Source organism: Peromyscus maniculatus, chromosome 11 (assembly GCF_049852395.1).
Source record: "Peromyscus maniculatus bairdii isolate BWxNUB_F1_BW_parent chromosome 11, HU_Pman_BW_mat_3.1, whole genome shotgun sequence".
Taxonomy (NCBI): Eukaryota; Metazoa; Chordata; class Mammalia; order Rodentia; family Cricetidae; genus Peromyscus; species Peromyscus maniculatus.
The window spans coordinates 78,034,706-78,057,227 of record NC_134862.1 but is presented as its reverse complement, the minus strand read 5'-3'; the positions used below and the strand labels follow the sequence as shown (position 1 = coordinate 78,057,227).

General features: G+C 39.1%; 1 long non-coding RNA gene across 1 annotated transcript; it reads left to right on the top strand.

Annotated features, from left to right (window-relative positions):
* Nucleotides 1-19,026: 19,026 nt before the first annotated feature.
* On the top strand, nucleotides 19,027-20,691 carry LOC143267724 (uncharacterized). The gene is made up of 3 exons (XR_013043149.1): nucleotides 19,027-19,175; nucleotides 19,337-19,456; nucleotides 20,353-20,691. It is a non-coding gene; the product is annotated as an uncharacterized LOC143267724 (long non-coding RNA).
* The last annotated feature ends 1,831 nt before the right edge of the window (nucleotides 20,692-22,522 follow it).

Below are 22,522 nucleotides of genomic sequence, written 5' to 3'. Positions count from 1 at the left end.
CCTCCTTCTGAAGAATCAGTCAAGCTTTATGTGAGCTGTACCCCTCACATGGAGACATCTTTCTTCTGAGTAGATTTATGGATAGACACATCTTACATCCCTCATGTTAAGGTAGACTCATTGCCTACACTTCCATATTCACATTGCATCTGCTATCTTGGAAAATGTTCCTCAGGTAGAGCCCCTACCCTTACCCTCCCAGTAAGTTTGATGGTGTCCACAGACTCAAATTTTCTGCTACTGGATTCTGCTACTTCTACCCCAGATGATAATGGCGTGATCATTTTTGTGTAGTCTACTCTACAGTACTTCAAAGGGAAATTGATATGAGACCTTGGTCCTTATTGTATTCAAGGCATTCTTCCTACTCTTCATAATATTCCATCTATTCTTTGAGAAGGACTTAGTTCAAAGTACAGAAATGAACATGGATTATGGAAAATAAATTATCTGCACTTAATTTAAACTTCAATAGAACTACAGATTAAAGCCCCTTCATTAAAGGAGTAACATAAAACTGTATTCCTTATGAATTGTGCTACAGGTGATTTTGGAAAACTTCGTAATAACATGCAGAGATTCTGTTACATAAACTTTCATAATTTCTTAAGAACTTCAACATTGTCTTTATGACTGTGAGAAAACTCGTTTCTTTAAACTTTAGTCTTAGCATCTATAAAACAAAAGAAGTGGACTACCTGATACAGAAAGGTCCTTAGCATTCTAACATATAGTGATGGGATTTAATTTAAAATCTAAACTGTTACAGCAAGAGATGTTATCAATTAGAAAGTTAAGTTTATTCTGAATTAAAGTTAAAGGCTAATATTGATATTTGAATGGAGCTAAAATTACAGTTGCTGAATATTACTATAGGCTTGCTTCAACAATAGAATGGTAACCCAGGATCTGAAAGACAAATGTGTACTCAATTCCCATTCTTGGAAGTAGAGCTTCTATTGCCATGGTTGTAAAGTTGAGATCTCACATGAATATCACTGGGCTAGACAATTTGAGGACGTCTGTATACTTTCAGCAAAGTATTCTTCCTATTGAAGATGATGTGCCTTCAGCTAAGAATAGACATAATTATAATGATCTCACACCTTTCAAGAAGTTAAGAAATCTGTAATTCAGAAGAGAGCAATTAGTAAACACTGTATGCTAATCCAATTTGGGAAGTGTAAATAATTCCTAAACATCAAAGATATGGTCGTCATTATCTACTGTCAAGTTTGTAGGCCCTGTCCCTCAAATGTCAGGTGACATAACCACATGTAGGTGACATTCAACAAATGGCATTTTACATTGATCTTTGCTTTGCAGAACAATATTAAATTTGGGGGATGTGGGAAACAACAAATACCCGCTCTGTGTAAAGGAGTGGTGACTGACCTCCCGGTGGTCTCTGATATTCAGAAATGCTGGCCCAATGGGAGAGAGCTGGGCTTTTGTTGTTGTTTTGTGTTGTTGTTTTTAATTTCTTTTGAGAGTTTACTCCTATTCCATATATTGTGATCATACCCAGCCCTGGCGTGGACCACGTGGCAAGCATTGCTACTTGACAAGATTACAGCATTTCGATACTGCAGATCCCAATTCTTCAGTACCCTTTTACTTTCACTTTTAACGATTCTCACTGTGTGTTATGAGAGTTCCCTTAGGCCTTTTTCTTTGGGAAATTGTGTGGGGGCTTCAGTGGAAGATAAGGATATATACAATGGCTGCCTCTTTTTATTATTATTAATTATTAATTATTTATTTATTAATAAACAAATTAATTCTTTAGAAAAATTCCCAGCCATTGTGGAACTATATAGCATGATGACTCTGTGTACTCCCACACAAGTTAACACCAAGCTGCCAGAAAATTTAAGGAAGTAACATATGCTTGATATGCTTGATAAATAAAGTATATTTGATAAATAAGACTTGTTTGATAAGTAAGGTATATTTGATAATCAAGATTTATACATTCCTAATATCTACTCAGGTTTGCAGTATTTGTCTAGCTTCATCTTTGCTCACTTTAAGCTTTAGCTATTTGGATAAACTAAGCCATACAAAAAAACTGCAATATTCTATAATTGAGTGTCTGGTACTGCCGAGAAAGTCCTTTTCCTAAGGTCAGGCATTTAAACAGAAGCCCCTACTTCCTCAGCGGCTTGAAGAAAGTTCCTGCTTGCTTCAAAGGGAGTCATTCTCCCTATCTCTAGCAAGAGGAACTTGTGGACCCTTTCATTGCCATATGACCATGGAGCCTATTAATTTGTTAAGGTCAATGCTGGCTTCCTCAATCCTTACTCACAAGCCCCTCCCCAGCTCACAAGCCCCCTTTCTCCCATTCCCATTTAATCCTTTGTGCAGTTGTAGAAGATTAAAGATATAGCCTTTTTTTTTTTTCAATAAAGCAACAGCCATCCTGATTCACCCTCAGATCATGTCAGTCTCCTTCCCTCAATGACTCCTCAACCTCACGGGAGCTAGACTCTGGCACACCCCCACCACCTCTTTGCATCTCTGTCCTACCTCTGATGAAATCCTTCTTCCTTATGTTATCATCACTTCTTGTCTTGTGCCGGTGGTCACAGATGCTGTGTGTTTCTTCCTGCAGTGGCCACGTCAATCCATTCTACAATTTTCATTTGCATCTTCTAGCTTTTTGCCTTCCCCTCACCCCTTCAACAATGTCCCCTGTGACTGAGAGTGGGTAAAATAGATGTCCCATTTAGGGCTGAGTTACTCAGGGATGCCTTATCCTCATCACTTCAATAGTTTCTCTCTTTGATTGTCACCCCTTGCTAAATGAAAGTTAATAAAGGCTAAGAGTTCCATTGGTATATGGGCATAAGCATAAGCTTTTAGAAGTCATCCTAATGGCATATCTATTAGCAAAACATTAGTGGTAGGTTCCCCTTACGACCTGTGACTTCCCTAGCAATTGGTTTTTACCCATGTTTATAGTACCAGACACGATTTCCCTTCTACGGAGCAGGCCTCAGATACAAGCAGGGCATGGTTGGTTGTCACTGGATCAGTCATACCACTGCTGTACCACTGATCATATCTTATTTGTTAGGGTAACATTATAGACTATAGAGTTCAAAGCTAGGTTAGATCATTGGTGGGTTTTTTTTTTTTAAAGACATCTAGAAATATAGAATAGTAGCTTTAGCTTCTCAGGAGTTAGATATTGACAACTGATACGGATCCACATAATATATATGTCAACCAAAACATATCTTTTGATTATATTTGTCTCAGTGGTCACCAATTTTCCATTTCTGAGCCAAGCTTTAGCTATCACTATAACTCAGATACTTGCTGAATATATACAGGAGACTTCCCAGTCACTGAGGACAGCTTCTCCCCCTTAGAGGTAAAGATCACAAGAGATTTAATTTGGGAGGCAGGTAAGTGAAGCTAGGCATCTTTGGAGGAATGTGGGATGACAGTTCTAAGAAATATAAAATACAGGCTGGGGAAGCAAATTTGCATACCACTTATCCCTCAGAAAGGGAGTCTATGGATGTCTGTAGAGCTCGTTACCAAAATGTCAGCTGGTAAGACATAGATTCTATTACAGAGCCCAGCAGCAGATTCCATTGTGATATTTCTAAGAAGCACACCACATACTCTTATTGGCCATACACTAAAAACTGATGAGTGTCTAATCACCTTTAAATGCTTCATGGGAATGAGCATACCTTGCACAGATGCCCCTGAAGCCTTGCTGGATCCCTGGGTTCACAGTCTGATGTTGCTTGGAGTGAAAAGTACTTGTTTTGTCTCACAAAACTGTTTGAAAAACCTCCAATGTTTTTCTCTTTATTCTATTCATGGACATGTTAATGAATGAGTCAAACAACACTCCAACCCGTTTGCAGTTACCCAAAAGGAAAAAGAGGAAAAGAGAACAGCAATAAAGCAACCAGCTAGTAAAGATTCCAAGAAACAAAGAAAGCCAATCTGTCTCTGGCGTGGCTGAGATAAAGTTAAACTTTGAAATGCACTTTCTTTCTTCTGCTCAGAGCAGGAAGAGAACTACCCTGGAAGCCAGAAGACAGGTGCTCCCGGAATTTCGATAGATGCCTGACAGGCCCACATTCATCATTTAGTCCACTATGAGAAATGGTGATCGGAGACTGATGTTATCAAACTGCTTAATCTCACTCTCATCGCACTGCCTTTTCCTGAACCTTGCTACACAATGTTCCGGAAGAGAGATGGTCATTACATTTGCCTCTGATGGCAGTTTCTGATCACCAGCAGCCAGGGTCTGTCTTGAGAAGGCTAGGGAAGTATAAATGTATTTTTAGGGTAGATCACTCCTTTATCTTTTGATTATTCAGGCATTTACTTGCTTGTATTTATTTACTCATGAGTTATTTATTCAACAACCATTCATTGATTCCCTTCTCTAGTCAATCACAATTCTATAGTCTGAAATCTTAGTGTGAATCACACATATGTGAATGACTGATTTGTGAATAAATGAACAGGAGCCATAGTTCCTGCCTCCAATGATTCTAGCCCTTCCCAGTGCAGAAGACAGACCAGTAAAGACACTAATGTAATTCATGATGGTTAGCACTTGAATAGAGGAGGGTTTGGCGTTGTGAGAGCCTTATGGGGGGGGGGTGTCTGTAAAGCCTTTCTCTGAAAAGCTAACAGAACACTTTCCAATGGAAAGAGGTTATGGACAATTGGATATAGCAGGCAGCTCTCAGAATGAAGGTTTGAGTTGGTCCTCAACAAACAGTTGGCTCAATTTTACAGTGAGTGAGGACATGTTTTTGTTTGTTTGTTTGTTTGTTTTTTAAAGGAGAAGAGATTAAAGAAATGTTAGGGATTGAAAGACTGGTGAATAACAATTTGTGGAGGCACAGCCTGGGCCCTCTTCCTGAACCAAAGTGGCTGGAATCCCTAACCTTCACAACTCAATTTAGATGAATTGGTGAGCTCTGGGTTCTCTGAAGACACTTTGCTCACCAAAGAAAAGTGGATGGTGATCAAGGAAGACACTTGACATTAACCTAAAGCCATGCATACCTGTGCATACATGTGTGCACAGAAACACAAACACATGTGTACCGCCCAAGACACACATGATCACACAAATGTAATTGTGGCAGAAATTTTCACTGTGGAATTTCAAAAGTGAAGCAAAGGTAAGAGACTATTTTTCAAGGGAATGGACATCCCTGTAGGCCATAAGTTGTACCTATTTTCCCTCTGTTAGTCAAGTCTGGCTTATCACCTGATAAATATTTCAAATGTGAATTTAAATTTTGCTGTTGTCATAATAAACATATTTTGGAATTATTAACAGTCTTTGCAAGTATTGTCACTATTGATGAGGCTCCTATTAACTTATATGCAAAATCTTGGCTAATTTTTAAAGTAAGAATATAGAGTAAAGAAACATGAATATGACTGAAAATTTTAGTTTGCTTTATAAAGGAAAATATTTGAAAAATGCTACTTCATGAATTAGAGCCTATATTGAAATTATTAGGAAATTCTAAAAACATATGGTATAAAAAACATTGTAAAATCAACATTATTCACTGATATAAAAGTATATAAATTTATTTATTTAAAATAATCTGACATCCTATTGGAGATGTTCAAACAAATAGCAAATAACTGATTCTGTCCTCTCCTGCCATGGCAATAATCCTGATGACTTTCTTATTGTATTACAAACTATGGCTCCATGCCCCAAGGAAAAATAGTCTGCTCTAGTGCCCGTCCAAGATAATTTTTGTCATCTTAAAAGGATGTGTGCTTCATAGAATAAATCAAATAAATGAGTTTACATTTGGAAGTCCATCTGGTGTGCTGAAGAAAAAAAAACAAGCAACGACCAGTCTCCTTCTTGTCTTTCCCCATGTGACCTTGTGTGAGTCCTTACTCTTCACAGCAGCACATGCTGCAAGTATTCCTTTGGGTGAAGGATGTTTCACAGATGAAGGTGCCATGCTCTGAAGAATGGCAGAAGACTGAGCTCCTGTGAAACCAGAGAGCTCTTAATGACAAGCAGAGAGCTCATTGTACTGTTCTTCATTCCACTTCTTTTCCTGCCCCTCAACTATCTATTCCTTCTCTTTCCACCATTTCCATGTACATTCCTTCAATGACTATAATAATCTTAATTTATCATCTTTCTTTAATAATCCTAGTTTATTGAGTCCTTAGTATGGTCCACACAGTATTCTAAATGATTCCCACATACAAAGTCATTTATTTTCACAAAAATCCTATGGATTATGTATATGATTACCTACATGAAGTCTTTAATGAATTTACACAGACTTCTATGATGTCAGGCAGCACCTGATCAGAAGTAGTCTGATTTGACACACTACATTTTTAGATTACAATCAGTGATGTCTCCTAGAATATACATATCTCAGAGTATTCCAATAGCTCTTTGCACACATGTACTTTCTCACACTTTCTGTGCTACTTTTTTTATCCATTCTTGTGAGAATAGAGTATGAATTGTTCATTTCCCGGAATTGGCAGCGTTTGACACATGGACGGAAGGGCATTATAATGTTTAAATGAACACATAACATGTTTTCCCAAAGAGTCATGGAACCTTGGAGTCTTCACCCTCACAGGTCAATGAGCAAATTTCAGGGTGGTACCCACGAATCTCTCGTTTCTAAGAACTGCATTCAATACATTATAGAGAAACTAATTTTTTCTCTGTGGTTGGAATTCATGTCTGTTCTAGTTCATTTTCATGACCAACTTGACACAGCCTGAAAAAAGGAACTTCAATTAAAAAATTGAGTCAATGAGATTGGTCTCTGAGGGATTGTCTTGATTGATATCAAGGAGGGCAGCTCCCTTGAGCTGCATCATTCCTAGACTGGTAGACCTGGGCTGTATAAGAAAGGTAACTGGATATAAGTCTACAAGCAAGCCAGTAAGTACCTTCCTCCATGGTCCCTGCCACAGCTCCTGCCTTGAGCTCACACCTTAACTTTCTTCAGTGATCATTTGTGACCTTCAAGTGTAAGCTGGAATTAGCCCTTTCCTCCAAAGTTGCTTTTTGGTCAGGCTGTTTTAGTACAGCAACAGAAAACAACTTAGGACAACTTCCTTCAACAAAAATCTTAAAGGGCTTCTATTTCCCCAGTAGTAAAGGGGTCATCAGAAATTCTCCAAGCAATTCGCTCCCGGCAACTAATTTCTCTACCTGACTAAAATTCAAGTATAATTATGCTAATCTTTACCATAGGGATTAAATGCCTTAATTTTGATGATGTTCACTTATTAGACTTTAACCTTAATTGCATATAAAGCCAATTTTATATTTTTTATTTTTAAATTTAAGACATTAAGATAAAAATATAGTAAGTAAAAGCCAGTGAATGTTGTTCAATTAAGTGATTTTGTTTCTAGCAGTACTTATTTATTTGTGGATTTATTTCATCTATATTAATAGATTATTTACACAGGAGTTAATATCATTGATTAAGGAACAATGTGCATTAGTCTTTTAGTTGACTGTAACAGTCAGAGTAACTCTGTAATTATTTTTCCCTCAACATAGTGCATGTTGCTATGCAATCTGCTTTTTTTTTTCTCACCAAGTTGCTATTAATATGTCTTGACAGGGTATTTTTAATGCCAGAAACCTTATTTTGTTGAATTATTTTATCACTTAGGAAATTGTTGTTTACTTAGATTGAAGAATTCCATAGTGTATAATAAGATGACAGAAGAAAGATCCAAGGATCATTGAATAAATTAAATGTATCCAATATCTACTGTCTGTGTAGGTTCCTGCTGGGACTCCAGCAAGTATTTAAATGAGCAGGAGACATAGACATATCCCTAAAAATCTTGTATTCTAGAATATAGCTCATATATATCCTCAAATATTAAATTTAGTGATTTAGAGTTGGTGTATAGACAAAATATTCGATAGCAAATGCTTGAGCTGAGTAAAACAATGATTAAAATTAAAAACTTACCACAGAGGAGTTCTGAAAATGTAATGAAAATGAATGTTAATTGTCTTAATTAGGGTTTATATTGCTATGATGAAACACCATGACCAAAACACAAGTTGGGGAGGAAAGGGTTTATTTGCTTTCACTTCCATCATTGAAGGAAGGATATCAGGATAGGAACTCAAGCAGGGCAGGAACCTCATGCAGAGGCCATGGAGGGATGCTGCTTACTGATGCTTTCCTTGGCTTGTCCAATCTGCTTTTTTATAGAATCCAGGATCACTAGACCTGGGATGGAGGATCCACCCACAATGGGCTGGGACCTCCCCCATCAATCACTAATTAACAAAATGCCTTAAAGCCAAATCTTACAAAAACATTTTTTTTTCTCAATTGAGTTTCCCTCCTTTCAGATAACTCTAATTTGTATGTAAAGTTGACATAAGACTAGCCAGCACATTAATCTTGACTGTCAATTTGATATGATCTAAAATCATCTAGAACAGTCTCTAGGCATACTGAGAGAGGGGCTATTATCCAGATTAGCTTGGTCCTGGCCATCCATGTGTAGATTATCTTGATTCTTACTTGAGGTAGGAAAACCCATCTCCTTGGACTTGGGTACTGGGCTGCATGGGAGAAAGACAGCTGATTGCCGGCATTCTTTGTTCTCTCTTCCTAATTGCATCTAGTCAGGTTCTTCCTCTAGCTATCATGCTTCCCATGCCATGGTGAATGGAATCTCGTGGAACTATAATTTCTTACTCCTTTGGGTTTTTTCTTTTCTTGTTTTTTTATGGTGGGATCAGGGTATGTTGTGACAACAATAAGACAAGTAACCAACACATTATATGAGTGGTTTGTTACAGAAGAGACTTTGGGTACCCACCAGAACTTAGTAAGTACAGGATATCTTTGTTTTCAGGCACATGAAGATGAAAGAATAGAAATGAGGATGTGGAGTCTGGGAAGGGCAATGCAATCGCTTTCTGTCAGGAGTCTGGCTGGGCTCACAACGCCCTATAAGGGAAAGTGTCTCACTCATTCCCTTGCTGAAAGAACAGCCTTGTGTTTATCACCATACACCCGCCACTTTTCTGGACATAGTTAATTCATCCAGTAATACACTTTTCCCAGAAGGCCAGTCAGTCTACATCCAGGTTATGGATTGCCTTGGTGTGCAATGATGAGATAAGTCAATCAAAGTCTTTCTCTCTCAAACTTAAACTAACACATACCATGTAAGAACAGTTATACATAGAAATTGAAACTGAAAAGATATGTCAGGATGGAAAGGTGTTATAGGAATCAATAGAATGAGAGTATATCAACCAGACATTTTGATCAAAATTATGAGAACATAAATAAATATTTGTATCTTTTATGTCAAACCCCAAACTGGTTCTACATTAATTTGTGTTCTCATAAACACAAACACAAGACAAAGACTTATTTGGGATCAGTTTATTTGGTTTGAAGCAATAAAGAAAAAGTCATTCTAAAGACACATCACTGAGTAGCAAGGACATGTTTTCATGGGAACTTCTTGTAAAATATATGGAATGTCTAACAGAATTATTCATTTGAGTAATGGGAGGTGGAAACACTAACTTAAGATACCTTGTCCCTATCATTTGAGGATTATCTCCAGGATGTTAACTGACCACCTTCTTAGGAAATGATGTATGTAGCCAGTGCAAGTTTCTTAGCTATTAGGAAAGTTCTAGATAAGACAGTGGACATGCTCCACATGGTTATCTGTCATCCTTATGCAAACACAAGCAGCACATAGTACATGGAAAAGAACACATTGGCCAGATTAATAAGATACCAACTATTAATTGTAGTAAAAATGTAATCATCTGAATAGTAATTGCTATTCAAGTAATAACACTGTTAATTAAGGATATGGTGACTAGTAATGATTTACTTCTGCTTATGAATTTTCTGGATTCTTGGAGATTCAACAAATAAGCCAAATGGTTCTATGCTAAAGACCACATTTCTACAATTTTGAGGTCTCAAGAATGACATCAAACTTAATTTTGTCTAAGGAGTAAATTGTCCATTTTGTTTACTATGCTGGTGAGGTGGTGTTGAACATATTTCAAAGATTCCATTGCCTTTTTTCTTTACTATAATGAATTCTAAAGTCCACATAGAGCAGAAAACCATTGGGAATATTCTACTTTTAAGTATATATGCCTTTATTATGCACTAGGGAGTTAACTACAGAAGTTACAAAGTCCTGTGTTTTGCCTCCTCTCAATCTTAAGTCTTTGAAAAATAAAACCCTGTATTTCCTAGTCAAGCATTAAAATTACTTTTTTGTTGAGGACAGAAAGATGGCCAAGGAGCTAAGAGTACTAACTACTCTTATAGCAGACCCAACTTCAGTTCCCCTTAACCACATCAGAAAACTCACAACCATCTGTAATTCTAGCTCTATGGGAATCCAATGTGGTCTACAAGAGCATGTGCACTCATATGCACAAACCCACACATAGATACCCATATATACAAATAATTAAAATAAAATAAAAATAAATTGTTTTATTTGCATGAACTCTTTTCTCTGGGAATATAGATGATTTCCCACTTAGAATCTACTGAACTCTGATTCTAGTTTTTGGTCAGTGAAACTATATAGAGACAAATTGTTGTGGGATATTTTACACTGTAAAAAGGTATTGCTGTGATTGGTGTTATAAAAATCTGAATGGCTACTAGCTAGGCAGGAGAGATAGGTGGAACTTCAGGGTAGAGAGAGGAAGAGGATAATTGGAGTTCATAGAGATGCCATGGAGACATTGGGAATCAGACACACAGAATGAAAACAAATGTAAAAAGCCACATGGTAAAATCTAGATTAATATAAGCAGGTTAATTTAATTTATAAGAGCTAGTAGGACAAACCTAAGCTAAGACCAAGCTTTAATAATTAATAATAAATCCCTGTGTAGTTATTTGGGAACTGGCGGCCCAAAGAAAAATTTACCTACATCAAATTTTAAAGATAAGAAGCATATTTTGAAGCATTCACAGTAGTTAGTGTATTGCACAACTCCTCAACCAAAGAAGGCTGGTCTTCATCTGTTGAAGCTCTATATACACTCCAATATCTCAAAGAGACATAAAGATTCACAGTTCTCAGCCCATTCATCCAAATACCTCCATACAAGTCTAAGAGCCCCAATTCATCTTTATCAGGCCTTGTTACTAATGGAGCAATATGTGCTGTACATCCTAGTTCCTTCCTAACCCAATAATTACAGTCTTAAAATCAGAGTTTGTGCATTCTTGGACTTGTGGCCACATGACATAAAAAGTACTTTAATCATGTTCATGGGCACATTCTTGCTTTAAGACCACTAGAAGGCTAAAATTTGCATTGGCTTCATGAGACACATTTCAAATGCATCCCAGAATTGTCCAGTGAAAAGACAGGGAGAAGGCACTTTTGTCTAAGGTTTCTCATTTCCAATTAGATATCAGTTTCCCCAAGAGTGTGAAAAGCCATGTTCTTTCCATTTGTTCATGTACTACTAGAATAAGTCTTGTCTGGTGGTATTCACATTCCAGAAGAAGCTGAGGGACAATGAAATGTGGGATGCACTTGTTGCAGAACATTATGAATATGAATCGAGTCAGAGTTCTCCTGAAAATTTCCTCTGCATATGCAGCTAACATCAGAGAGAGGGTCAAAGACATGTGAGGTGGGACATCTGCGATGTCTGATACCATAGGTAAAGCAATCCCTCAGTGTTGTGGACTCAGGAACCTTTCATCTGCTTAGCATCCATCTCTGAAATGATGTTCTTACCACATGAAAGAAATCTCCTTCCCTACTTTCATTCAAGAGAACTGGAAAGGGGAAAAGAAGAGGGAACACCTTTATCTCTCAGAGCAGAAGTGGACCTCACACCCATTGGGCAGAACTTGGCCATGTGACCTTACTGGCTATTGGATAAGCAGGAACATAAACTCTAGCATATTCTGACTATTTAAATACCTACTAAAAATCAAGCATTGCACTCACATAAAATGTTTTTTTTAATCCATCTTTGTGGTACAACCTTAGAAGTATATGGAGGGGTTTTGTTGCTCTTGTTTCAAACAATGATTAGAAGGTATTCCTCTCACTTAATAAGGAAACCCCATGACTTGCAATATCCAGAAGAGATTAGCCCAATAAATAAGGTCTCTGTGTATTTTGAATGTTCTGAAAAGTGTCTAGGTGGGTAGGAAAAAAGTTGATAACTTTCTATCTAGAGTTTCATATACATATTCACAATTATAATATACCTGATTTTTCAAGGTATATACTTACTTGATTAAGAACAAATATACCTTATATGTCTATATCATTCAAATTTCTTTACTTGATATATTTTTATATTACTCAAATAATATAAAATAAAACTTTGTTTTCCTTTTTTAAATAATATACTAAGGGCATTATTGATTCTTGTAGAAGTATTTGTACAAGTGAGGTATACTTAAAATTTCAAGAGAGTGGAGGGAGTTTAATAAAACACTCAGTGTAAAACATGGGTATTTGAGCAGAAGTGGTTAAGAGCTGCAGTTACAGAAGGGATAAAAGAGATAGTGTGGACAATGGTCCACCTTTTCCTGTAGAAGCTTGTCAACGCAAACTAGAGAAGCAGAAATAATGGCTAAGTTTAAACATCAACACCAGACTTGCTCGTGAGTGAGAACAATCTTGGTTCCTGGGAGGTTGAAAGCAGGAGGATTGCTGCAAGTTTTAGGTCAGCCTAGGCTACAAATAACAAAGACTAAGCCAGCCAGGGCTGCATTCTTGGATCTTGTCTGAAACAACAACATCAAACTATGTATAAGTAGAAGCTATGAGATAGCGATTTATGTATGTTAAAATTCAGTTGCTGTGTAAAAACAACAGATCAGACATTTGCGGAGTCACTTAGCTTTGAGCACTACAATGAGTATACTTGAGCTCCAGCAGCTGCATTCTGCAAGGATGCCTCAATCCCAACTGGCTTTCAGTATTCCACACAGGTTAACCCAGGACTCTAACTTGTGTTCCACTTACTAGGTGCTACTTCTGGCTTCCCTGAATTCCTTTAAGCTTGAGGTTACTCAAGCATGCCTGTATTCAATCAGGTCATAGTACCAATGAGTACTGAGGGAAGTGGAGAGAATATGTCCAAGTCTTCACACTGGAGGCTAGAGAATGGGACAGAGTACTTAGTGAATGATGCGGTCACAGACTAAAACCATGAGAGAAAAGAACATCCTTTGGATTTGTGAAATAGAGAGAAGAGTGTGCTTTTTGGATGTTGATTGTTGATCTTCCATGTCCTCTCTGTCGTGTTTACATTTTAATTATTTGTCTTGGTTGATTTCTGAGACCCTTGATACTCCCTTAGCTTTCTCTTTCTTTCTTCTTGGGAAAGGAAAAAATTCCCTTTTATATTTTATTCTAAATGTTCCATGGTGTCAGGAACGGCACTTTCACCCCCTTTGTCATTGGGCATCTGGTTGAGATCAAGTTCAAGCAAGTTATTCCTGACTGCTCAAAAATATGATCTGTGACAAGATATTCCAATGATACAAACTCTAGAAGATTTACTCTTTCATTATCTCCCCTCCCCAATGTGTTTGATAATAATAAACATAGAAAGCACAACATTTCACTGTCCTTCACCCCAGGTGGCTCAAAGTGGAGAAAGGCACTCAGATCAACTTTTACCTAAAATACAACTTATACACTATGGCATTCTATAAAGAAACAGACAAAGGTGTTGCTAGCTTTGCCTTGGGGCCCTGGATTAAATATAGAAACATTTGGAATAAGTCTTATAAGATGAATAAGATAAAAAGAAAATAAAGAAAATAAGGTGGATAGAACTGACAGTATAGACTCAAAATATTTTTTATCCATACATATAGAAAATTAATAAACTTAGATTATTGGAGAGCAGATGGAGAGAAAGAGGTAAAGAGAGAAGAGAGAAGAGAAAATGAAGATCAATAAGAAGCTAGGCTAAGGTAGTCACTATTCTCTTGGTTGGGGAGTTTAAAATTACTCACCCTTTGCCTGATAATGATTACAATGGTGATAAGTATCAGGCAAGGAAAGGTTATTAAGTATTACACACTTTGAGAATTAATATAATTTTCTTAACAATCCATGCAGGACACCCAAAACTGGTGAGTTTGTATTCAAGGTGATATTCAAACAGAATAAAATAACCAGTTAGCCATTGGAAATCTGGAAGTAGGGCAATGGTGTGAGAGAAGAGCCGAAAGTTGTCAACCTCTGGGCCCTTGTCAAAGTTATATCATGGACACTTAAGTCAAACAAAGGGCAACACTGTTAAAGGAAATCTAGAGGAAGAGACTGCAAAGAAAGGAACTGGGAGATGCCTGTAAGAAAGAATCAGGATAGAATGGAGCACCAAAACCAAGGTGAGAAAATGATTGCCAAAAAGCAGGTGTTTGAAGCCCAAAGTTTTCAGAGAAACTCATTAAGTTAAAAATTATTATAGATCCATTGAACATAAAATGTTAAGCTCCTCCCGTACCCAGTGATGAACTGAAAATTTTAGGATAAATACAAATCCAGCAAGCTTACAGATGATGTCTAGTCTGAAATGTCCCTTGTGGAAAATAAGACTGGTGCTCTAAAAATACTCTCAAATCCCATATTTAAAGAAAAGATATCTCACCCAGGAGTGGATGCACTGTGGTGTTTGAAGGTGGCATAGCAAAACGGCTGCACGTGTGAACTAACTCTATTTAAACAAACGCAGTTTCCCACCTAAATGAATAGAGTGCCTATTAGAAGGCACTTGACCTTCTGAGCCTCAGTTTTCTCATCCATAAGTGAGAGAAAATTATACCAATTTCTATGGGTCATAGGTGAGGATGTGATGAGATAATTGCATTTAAAACACTTAATCTGGTACATAGTGTGGGCTCCATCAATAATAGCTATTATGATTATGCTGGGCTGCCATGCAAAGGGAGCTGCCATTGCCTGACTTTTCATTAACCATGCAACACTGGGGAGTTTTTGGCAGCAACCACAAAGCAGTTTGTTGGCACACAACCTTTCAATTATCTGCACTACTGATCCCCTCCATTAGCATGGATAAGAGAAAGTGTGCAGCATAGATAAGCCAGGGGGAGGGAAAAGAACCAGACTAACCATAGATCTATATAATTCCCTATTAGGATTTAGAAGCCGTTCTCATGGCTCCAGGTTTACATCTTCAAAGAAAGGAGCCCATGTTCTTCTACTTGACCACAATGAAAGTTAACTCGTTCTGGTTGTTATTGCACTGTTACATAACAAATTTCTGTTTAAGAAGATATACCCAAGGGCTCTTTCTTCTATATGCTGCAATATTTTAGTTCTGGCTTTATTTTCAATGCTTTGCCTCTGTCTAGCAAGGGTAAGAATTATTTAGGTTACTTGAGAGTCGGTGGAATGATAATAAAAGTCACCTTATTTGACACTGACTTCTCGTTATGACATATGGAGGTAGCTTTTATTGTATCTTATTTATTTAACAAGGCTGTAGAATTGTAGAGGTTTTCCTTAGAAGTGGTGTAAACTGGACGTGGTATAAATTTATAGATTTTCTTTTTGGCCACTGGAGGGCTCTCATATTTTTCCACTAATGAAATGGAAACCTTGCACATGACTAAAAACTAGAAATCAAAGATTAAAGTTTAAAGAGGGATCTTCTAGTTAGTGCCCCAAAACAAGGTGAGGTAGAAATTTGGGAGCAGGTGAATTGAAGGCTTCAGAGCAGAAATGCTGCCATTTGAGACACAGGCTGTGTCGTTGGTGAGGACTCATCTCAGCTTCAGCATGAGGTTGAACAGCTCCTGTCTCCACTTCTTTTATTCTAGTAATGCTCTGTTGCCTTTCTTGCTTTCAGCTGCTAATTTCCCAGCATCCTCTCCTTGAAATGGTATTCCTAAGGTAAAATACTGATTCCTAATATTTTTGGAATCATTCCTTTTCCCTTACCCATGTCCTGGCTGACTACCCTCTAGCGTCTGATGATCTTCTCTAACCATGTACTATGTCCCATCAATCCTTTTAGGGACTCCAGTAGCAGCTACACAGATACACAGGCATACTCTCACACACAGACATACACACTTACACACAGAGACCCACAGATACAGAGACCCCCCCCCCCACACACACATACATACAGTTGTGCTGGCATTAGTGTTTCCATATGAACTCAGGCCAACCATGAAGTGTTGGGTACTTGCACTGGGATTTCAGATTTCCTGATCACTATCAGACATAAAGACAAAGTAAAGTAATCGATAACAGTGACTCTATTTCTGATTTCACTTGTTCTGGATACCTACACAAAATATACAAAACATGGCAGCAGGTATCTTTAAAAACAGTAAAATTCAGAGACAAAAACATAATCATCTGTCCAGTGTGAAATCTGAGGTCTATGTGGCTTTTAACCAATCCCCCAAACACAATTGTAGGTTGAAGTAAAGTCGGACACTGTCCATCTTTTTGGTCCAGTGGGTTTAGGGGTTGGAACAGATGAAGCTGATCAGGAGGGTAAGAGGTTAAAAGTGCAATCATCTAGGTATCAGGAAAGTTCCACAGCTTAAAAACTGCAGATACCTATCCAAGTTAAGGTTGTTGAAAGCTCTCATCTTTGCATATAAAACCTGACTGTTTTACAGTCCCTTCCACTGTACTTCTAAACACATGCTGTGACCATCAGTGGCCTCTAAGCCACATAGAGCTATGTTTTAAACATTGCCACACATTACTGATAAACAATAATAAAGTGACATTAACAATAAAAGACAACAACCACAATGGTTCATTAATGGTGACAAATGTATCGCTTTACTAATGTGAGATAAAGAATAATAAAGCAAACGGCTAGAGTAGAACTTCCTGCTATCTCCTCAACTTGTTTGTAAGTCTAAAACTGTTCAAAATGCAAAAGCTGAAATAAAAGATATTGGTTGGTTATTTATCTAATATGATTAACCATCAATTAAAGCCAAAAGGTGAATGATGGCCAGAGTCTGGACAGCAAGGCACAGGCAGCCTCAGAGCTGCTGATGGCTACAGAGACAGAGGTACACGTTAGTCCTGGGAGAGAGAGAAAAGCACCTCTCTTATGTAGGGTAGTCTAGTATTCCCATTTAGACCATGAGGCTTGTCCTGCTGCTCCCTCCCCAGTGTAAAGCATCTACCTGCTTGTTTTCTTCATTCAGGATCCTAGTGATCAGATTAACTTTCTGGATTTTTGTTGTTGTTTGGTTTTTTTTTTTTTTTTTTGGTTTTTCGAGACAGGGTTTCTCTGTGTAGCTTTGTGCCTTTCCTGGAACTCGCTTTGGAGACCAGGCTTGCCTTCGAACTCACAGAGATCCGCCTGGCTCTGCCTCCCGAGTGCTGGGATTAAAGGCATGCGCCTTGTGTTTGTTCTTTAAACAGCTTGCCTCTGGGCTTGAATTCTCATCCCCAGCCCTGGTTCTGCTTCTTCATTTCAATCTCCCTGTTCTTTTGGCATGTACTGACATACCTATCCTCTTACTGTCTCCATGTATGGACTACTGAGAAAAGATTACTGGGAGACCATTGGGTTTCTGATGATGGAAGCTTCCCACCATATTACGAAAGACAAATGACTCGATGCCATTGGGAAGAGTGAATTCTTGCCCTGGGAATGTGCTCTTCCATTTCTCTGCTAAGGCAAAATTCTACTTGGACCTGTCAATGACAGGTCATTCTAGGAGGTAGTGTCATCCTGTGTGCCTTGGTCCTTTGTGGTACTGTTAATTGGATATACAATGTCCTCTAAAGATCTAAGTGTAGACAACCTTAGTCCCCAGTCCCATGGTGTTCAGAAGTGAATGGGACCAGCAAATGCTAACCTTATCATTGGATTATTTCATTGGTGATTTATACCTGAATGGGTCAGTGAGAGGTGATGAAAGTGAAGAAAGTGAGATGTCGTTGGAGGAAGTGGGACTTTGGAGACATTCCCTTAGTATAAATACCTTGTCACCAGCCCCTTCCAGCACCCCCTTGCTTCCTGACTTCTAGAAAGTGACCAGCCTCCTCCACCACAGGATCCTGGTGCCACAGTGTTCTACTTCACCAGAGCCCCAAAACTTGTGCACTATCAACTCTGCACTTAAGCCTCTGAACCCATGGGAAGAAGACGTCTTTCCTCTTTTGACTTGATTTTCCCAGGCATTTAATCACTGTAATGGGAAGTTGACTAAGACATATGGGTTCTGTATCCCATCCCCAAACCGAAACTTCTCCTCACTATTCCTCAAACAATAGAGCTTGGCAACTAGCTATGTAAATTTTACATTATATTAGGAATAACTAACCTAGAGGTGATTCAAAGTATACAGGAGGGTATGTGTAAGTTATTTGTAATTTGTATTACCTTTTCAAAATAAGAAACCTGAGGTTGGGAAGATGGCTCAGCAATTAAAAGCACTGGGTGTTCTTCCAGAGGACCCAGGTTCAACTCCCAGCACTCACTATCACTTCTAGGGGACTTGATATCTTCTTCTGGCCTGTGCAGGCACTAGGCATATGCACAGTACACAGACATACAGGCGGATAAAACAGCCATGTACATTTAAGTAAAAATTAAAATAGCATGAAAGAAGGCAACCTGGAGATCTGCAGATTTTGCTGTCCTGCAGGTTTGAGTAGAGGTTCTACAGCTAAGCCTTCATGAAGACCCATCAGGTCTACCTGCCCTTTTGACCTGCAATGACATCTCCTCTCTATTAACACTGTCAAATGTCCTTCAAATGCAACCTGGCTTCTTTCATCCCTGCATTTCTTTTTAAGTCTATAAACTGCCAATTATGCTTAGTCAATATCTAGTTTCTCTGTTGGACACATGAGAGGCTTACTGTTTCCTGCTTCCTTTGAAGCTAGAGGTGACCGGGTGACTTGTTTTGGCCAATGAAATGAGGCCCGAAGGGATGCCTGGCACTTCCTTGTCAAAGCCTTTAATTGCTGGTGTAGAACTTGCTAGGCTTTTCTTCTCCTGCTGTGAAGATCATGGGAACACGTGTTGATTCAGAGGTGTCAGAAGATCAAAGCAGCCTGGAGAGCTGAGGCAACACATGGAAGACAGCTGCCCTGGAGAGTTGCCCAGACACGCAGGGGGCTGTGTATGAGTGAGTAAATTTTGTTGTATTAAAAAGGAAACTAAGATTGTGGGAATGTTTTTAACCACTGGGTAACCTAAAATAACTCCACTATTACAGTTGAAAAGTAATCTCAAGGGTATACTACACTGTTAGTAATTGATGATATCTTAATGTATTACCTCTTCCAGAATATTCCATTGTGATAGGTGATCTCAGGAGACAAGATATCTTCACTGAGAGGAATGATCTACTAATGATGGAGCAGGAGACCCTTGGGCATATTAGAGAAGATGACATTTGGGGATAAGGTAGTCTTCCCATGATCTCTAATCATACCACGCTTGTGTTTGGCCAGATATTTGTCTATAAACATACTTTAAGAAGCACAGTTTGTGACAGTTGCAGAAGCTGTGAGACCCAGTATCTTGATTCTTCCTCTAAGCCTGTCTAAACATCACTAAGATGACAATCTCAGCCACTCATTTTGTCGTTAACTTACCTTCTGTTCTTATTTTTTTTTATGGTTCCATTGTCCTCCTTTGTGGTTATTACTAATAATCCCTTTCTTTCTTTTTTTTTTTTAAAGATTTATTTATTTATTAATGTATACAGTATTCTGCCTGCCTGTAAGTCTGCAGGCCAGAAGAGGGCACCAGATCTCATTACAGATGGTTGTGAGCTATCATATGGTTGCTGAGAATTGAACTCAGGACCTCTGGAAGAGCAGTCAGTGCTCTTAACCTCTGAGCCATCTCTCCAGCCCAATCCCTTTCTTTTACATGCTGGAATGAGAGCTTTTAATCTATGATTTTATCATTATGAGTAACCTGTAAAATGTTGTCCTCAAGGCACGTGGGTGGAAAATTGGAGCATCACAGGTCAAACCCAGGTCCTCTGGAGAGTAAATGCGCATTTCACCTTGAACTCACCTTTGGAGGCAAAGCCCCATTTAAACACCATTTCCTTAGTAATGTATCTTCCTTGACCGTCTCTAAAATGACCTTGTATACTTGTCCATCCCTGTTCTTACACACAACTACAGTAGCTTGTCTTTCAACCTTCCCCTGGCCCCAGATTTGTGTCTCTTGGTGTTTAGGCCCCTGTAGTTTGTCCCCACGACTCCAACTCTGTTCTTTAGAATGTGATGCAGGTGGCATTATGTGGCTGCCAAGGTCAGTCATCAGAAGCCTAACTTCTTCCTCAGCCTCGAGGATCAGGCCCTCTTCGAACACGTCCTTAGATGGAGACCAAATGCCATGCAGAATTTGACAGCCCAAGACGATGGTTTTCTGAGAAAGTACAAGACTACCATGAAGAGGACAAGTGGAGAGAGGCAGATGGCTGTTCTGCCTGGTCTGTGTCAGCCCCATGAGGCAACATATACAGAACAAGGGGAAAAAAGCTGTTCTGGTTGTCCTAGATGATCCTGTCCAGCTCTAAGTGCCACCTCCAGGGATCTGCATGAAACTCAGCAGGTAAGAATCACACCATGAGCAGTCTAACCACAGGACCTCCAGGTAAGGAATAATAAAGTGGTTGTTTTCAGGGGACTGAGGTGTGGGAAGGCCCATTTTACCTTGAGTATTTAACGTAGAAACTCCCCTTGTAGTGCCCTCCTTCTCCACAGGCTGATTTCGTGTTACCTGATATACTGTTTATTTTCTTAATTAACAATTTATACAACTGGCTCATTGATATCATAATGGAAAGATTTGGAGGCCTTTTTCCCATTCAAGGTGAGTACTGTTCCATTCTCATTTTGTGCCTGGGTCATGGCAGGATGTCAACTAATGTTCAGTTATCAATTTTTAATCTCCTTGAACTCAGAGACTACATAACTCTCACCAACATATCCAACAATGTCCAGCCTGCCAATGTCTGCTGTCTCCCACAATGCCTCTGTTCATTGCAAACAAGGATGTTCATTGTTAATCATCCTGGCAACCTGCGTGGTCTAACCTGAGCAAATGTTTGACTCCCCTTGTGACCCGTTTTCCACAACTTCCTTCCTGGCATGGTCTAGAAGTCCAACACTTCAGCCTAATGGAGGCAGGCACATTAATCCGGATATTTAATCACCCTGTTCTCTGGACTAGGAATGTCCTCCCCTATAAGATCCATTCAATTTTGTTAACGCTTATTCATTTCTTCTGTAGAATCTAGCTAAGATGTGTTCTCCTTAAGCTCGCCCCCATTCTCCCATAGTTCAGTGGTCCCTTTTCTTGGATTCCTGTGACCTGTTGAGTACTTATCCCTCAGTATGTCAATCCATTGACTGCTGCCTATTAATTCCTAGCCGGGAAGTCTGGCAAGGATGGAGCCTGTAGCCTCTTGAAGGTTGTCTACCTGCACAGTGAGTGCCACAGGCATGTGGATCAATAAATGAGTGTGGGGTGAATGAATACACTTTACAAGGAAAGAACAATCGCGGGTGAGGTAGGAAATAAACACAGCACTGAATCCTCTATCACCACAAAGTGCTGTTGATGTACAATGGGCCCCCAGCCTCCCCGGCTGCTCCTGCCTGTCTCTCGCCTTTCATCTTTCTCCACAAAGCCAACAGCCATCCTCTGATCAATGCGGCTGCCTCTCTCGGAACCTTCTCTAGTCTGTACTTGTTTTTTTGTCCTGAGATGCCTGAAGCCTCTTCATGTTCAGCCCAAAATAGCGCTGACCTTTCCGCTGCTCTGTCACCTGGCAGCTCGTATCTAATTTCCTTTTGCACGAGCCTTGCTCCCTGGCTTTCAGCGTTTCTGCTGTCCAGGTTTCTCTCGCAAGCTCACTGTGTTGCCGATTGTGTTTTTCCCTCGGAGAATCTGGTTTCCACTTTTTTTCTGGTTTGAACTCCATCTCACTGTTTATTTCTCCCCCCCCCCCCCAAGCATTCCATGGTGGGTGAAGTGGGGGCAGGGTTGGGAAATGGGAAAGGCTATTGCCTGGTGATTTCTCTTTTGTGGAGGAGCCCACTGAAGATCTGGAAAACAGTGCTATCCCAGTTCATTTTGCCCTCTCCCTCCCAGGACAAAGTGTCCCCAGCTGCCTTTTCAGACTTCACACAGAGTAAGGGAAGTGATTCCTTGCACGGGGGATTTTGTGTGGTTGGTTTCTTTCTCTTTTGTTCTTTTTACGTTTTGCTTTTATTTTGCCCTTTGCAAATTTAATTTGAGTAATATCTACCACAAGATCACATGCAAACCTGAGTTGATTCTTTGATAGAAATTGTTTGGAACTGTCTTTCTGAAGAGCTAGCCTCACACTCTAGCTGACATCTTCTACAAAATGGCTTCCAGTGGAGAAAGAGAAAGAAGTCTGTATGTCCTCCCCACTTCCTATGAGTCAGGGCTTTAATAACACATATGATTTACATGTCCAGG